A 4,484-nucleotide genomic window follows, 5' to 3' on the forward strand; every position below is an offset into this window, starting at 1 on the left:
TTACATCTTAAATCAACCCATTTCTATTAGTCTGTGAATCACCATGAGGTTATGGTCTACCAGTAAGGTTCTGACTGGCTGCTGGCATCTTTATTCTTCAGCAGCTACATGACATCTCTTTGACCCTGTCTACTTTCTCTCTATATACCTCTTCAGGTTTCCTGCCTGGCTTTACTCTACTATGCCATTGGCTGAAACAGCTTCTTTAATAACCAATGGTAATAAAACACATTCATAGTGTACAGAGGGGAATCCCACATCACATGCTTAACTGCGGAACTATCTCCCCAGCCCCTTATTTATTCTATGTTGTCTTTTGAGGTGCTAGGGGTTGAGCCCAGGAACTTGAATGTCCTAGCCAAGTATCCTACCACTGAACTACATCCCTCGCTCTAGTGTAGCCAGAGAGTGCAAAGGAAGTTGTAGGAAGATACAGGATGTCACATCATTATTATAGCTTTAAAATGTATAAAGTCATTATATATTGTTTTAAATACTTGCACCTATAGAATATCCACTGATACACATGGATGGGAAAAGCAACAGGGCACTGATTGAAACTGCAGAACTAGCTTGTCCCTGAGGAAGCCAAGTGCTTCAACAATATTTGTGACATTTTTTTTTCTGGAGAGTAGGGCTAATTGAATGAGTGAATAGATCTTCACTACAAGTGCAGTTAGAAGCCACTCGATTCTGTCAGGATGGAGCCACACTATCTGAGAAGATGATCTGAGCTGGTCAGCAAACCACAAGTGTTGTGTCCCAGCTGTGGCCCTGCCCTCTACAACTAAGGAAGACTTCATACACTTGGGGCAAAGAAGATTGGTCCTTCCCAATGTGCATGGAATTTCCTGTCACACCTGACTTGGCCTGGTCCCTCTCCTGCTCAGAAACTTGAAAGCTACTTTCCAGGTAATTCTAAGTTCTCTGCTATGGCTCAAAATTCAGACTTTAAATACTACTTTCCTTTCTGCTATATTTTGATAGCTATTTCTTGAATTATTTGTTTGTTTGTTGTTTTAAATAGGATCTCGTGTATCCCAGGCTGGCCTTGAACTCCCTATTTAGTTTTGAGCACCCGATCCTCCTGTGTCCATCTCATGAATGCTTGGATTACAGGCATGCACTACCACACCCAATTCATGTGGCAATGGGCATCAAATTCAGAACCCTTTGTGTGCTAGGCAAGCAGTTGGCCCACTTGGCTGCATCCCTGGCCCCTTCTTCTTTATTTTTTTTTTTTTTTTTTTTTTTTTTTTTTTGGTTTTTCGAGACAGGGTTTCTCTGTGGTTTTGGAGCCTGTCCTGGAACTAGCTCTTGTAGACCAGGCTGGTCTCGAACTCACAGAGATCCGCCTGCCTCTGCCTCCCGAGTGCTGGGATTAAAGACGTGCGCCACCATCGCCCGGCCCCCTTCTTCTTTATTTCTAGTCATAGAGTCCTCTGATGGTTCTCTGGACCGCTGTCATACTCTGAGAGGTTCTCCACTACTCATCCAGTCCTCAGGAGAGAGTGGCTCTTTGGACCTCTGTCACACTCTGAGAGGTTCTCCACTACTGATGCGGTCCTCGGGAGGGACACTGAATTCATTCCTGTTCCACTTTCTGCTCCAGATCAGCCTGACAACTCCAGGGCCACAGACACTGATGTTAGCCACTTGGATTTTCAGGTTTCAGAGAGTATCCAGGCTCCGAAATACTTAATTTCCTTTCAAGCAAAAGACTAGATGAACTGGATTTCATTCATGTTCATTCCTGTGCCAAGTCCAGTAAAGTCAAGTTTCTGAATTTGTTTAAAAAAGCATTTGAGACCACAGAGAAACCCTGTCTCGAAAAACAACAACAACAAAAAAACAAAAACAAAAAACAAAAAAGCATTTGAGAATGTGCTATGCGCATATAATATATTGACCAAATCCATCCCCTCTACTCCCTCCCCTCCAATTCCTCCACATTCCCTTCTGATTTTCTGTGCCTTTTTCTTTTAAACCCTCCGAGTCCACTTAGTGCTGCATGCGTGAGAGTAGGGCCATGCACCGCAGCATGACGGACGCTTCCCTGAAGAGAACTCACTTTTCCCTCCTCCAACAGCCATCAGCGGCCAGTGGTTCCCTAGCTAGGAGGGAGAGACATGACATCTTCTCCCAATCCCTCTAGAATTTTGTCTGCCCTGATTCTGCACAGCGCTTGTATGCTGTCACAGCCACTGCTGAGTACAGACTGTACACAGTACAACTGCCCTGTGGATCTGTGTACAGTTTCCCTGTAGCTGTCGCCACCTCTGCCTCTCACAACCTTTCTGCTCCCTCCTGCCAGCCTGGTCTATAGAGTGAGTTCCAAGACAGCCAGGGCTATATAGAGAAACCCCGTCTCTAAAACAAAAACAAAAGAATGCATATTAATATCATTTGTGTATTTCAAAGTGGTACATTTTTTTGTTTTAAAATTTATTTAACTTTTATGTGCATTGGTGTGAAGGTATCAGGTATCCTGGAACAGACAGTTGTGAGCTGCCACATGGGTGCTGGGAATTGAACCCCGTCCTCTGGAAGAGCAACCAGGGCTCTCAAACACTGGGTCATCTCTCTAACCCCAGTACATATTTCTTTACACAAGCCAGAGGAGCTGGGGAGTACTGGAGGTGAGACTCCGGTGAATGGCAGGTGTCCCATAATTCTGGTCCAGTTAATAATCTATTCAATGATATTTTGTCTGCCATGTGTTGCTATAGTCAGCAGAGTACTAGGTTGAATAAATTAGAAAATAATGAGTCATAACCCTTGCTCACAAGCTACTTACAATGTCATTATGGAACAAGGCATATGCGAAACTACTGGTCAAATGTAAAAAACTGGATTTCATTTTAAAAAATGAATTTCAAACTACAAAATTGTGACTACCTTAGAAAATAGGGTGGTATAAAACAGAAGCAATCAGCCCTCATTTGCAGATTCTGCATTTACGAACTCCCTAGTCCCTTATCTATACTGCACAAGCCGTGCACAGTGTGTCAAAATCCATAGAAGATAAAACACTGAGTGTGAGCCCTACAATAGCCTCTGCCTTTGAGGACCATCAACTGGAGCCAACTTCAGTTGCCTAGTGTGCTGTGTTCCTAGCTGAGGCTGAGCAAGGCACACTCTGCCCTCTTGAGTTTCCAGGTTGTAAGAAAGCAACGTTTTTACAGCCTACTTAATCCACACTTGACTGGTTTTGCTGCTTTTTTAAAAACGGTCCCCAAGCACACTGATGTAAGATTCTGAAAGGACAAAGGAAATGATGTAATATATAGAGAAAATATGTATATTAAATAACCTTCGTTTAGGCATGGATTGGAATGCGATTGGACTCGAGTTTAAAGTTAGTGAAGTAACAAGAAACATGCATAAAACAAGATTTCATATTGGCTGATGAAAACGTGATCAGAAGCCAAGTGTGGCAGTACATGCCTGTAATCCCAGCACTGACATCGATGTGAGGTGAGTTTGAGGCCAGTATTCATCACCTAGCAAGATTTTTTTTTCAGAATGTATGCGTGTGTGCGCACGCATGTGTGAAATCAAACACTCAACTTTCCTCATAATTCACTATTTCAGCATTCCTGGCACGTTTATACAATTTAACTACTTCAGAGAAAGAGAATCAGCTACACTGCGAAAGTAAAGTATTTCTCAAAATTAACACAAGGGGGAAAAAAGAAACAAAAACTTAAAACTTCCCCAAGAAAATACTACGCAGCTCTACTAAAACAACCTCCGCAAGCAGCGACCCTAGTTCCCGGTGCCTCTGCCTCTGGCCTCGCTCTCCTTCCAGGGTCTTCCTGTTTTCCAAGAATCTCCGACTCCTACGCTAGATCTCACAAACACGGATAATCAACACAACGTGCGTACAAGTGTGTTCTCCTCGTACGTTCTAAATTAAGCTGTAAGCCCCACCTGCTCAAAGACAGGTAACATCCAGGGATTCTGGGAGTTGTAGTTCTTTAAAAAAAGTCTCATGAGAAAGTACGGTGGCCTACTTTTGACCGTAAAAGCCACCCCCCTACACACACAGGAGGTATCTCAGGGCCACTCAGCTGGAAAGTTCCAGGGAGTGGTCCTGACCAAGGTCCATCGTGGTCAGTATTTAAACTTTAGTAAAAACGTCTTTTAAATATGGCCCGAAAATGGTGGGACCAGTTTTATTACGGAGTATCGCAGAATCAACACTCTTTAGATGTATTCCCACAAAATTAATTTATAAAAATCTGAAGTCCGCAGTTCTACGGAAACCCACAGAACACTATTTTCTCAACATCTATGTGCCTTTTGGATCTGCCCGAGCATGTGAAAAACACACCAAGTTTCCATCAGCGCCTGCTCAGCGGTCTTAACAGAGACGCTCGGCACTAGCGTTCTGCTCCTTTAAGAGGCGGTCCGGAGTTTTGCCCTATTCGGAAACGGCTTCCCGCGCACACTCTGCGCATGCCCTGAGTCACGCGGTCGAA

The sequence above is a fragment of the Chionomys nivalis genome, chromosome 5 (assembly GCF_950005125.1).
Source record: "Chionomys nivalis chromosome 5, mChiNiv1.1, whole genome shotgun sequence".
Classification (NCBI taxonomy): Eukaryota; Metazoa; Chordata; class Mammalia; order Rodentia; family Cricetidae; genus Chionomys; species Chionomys nivalis.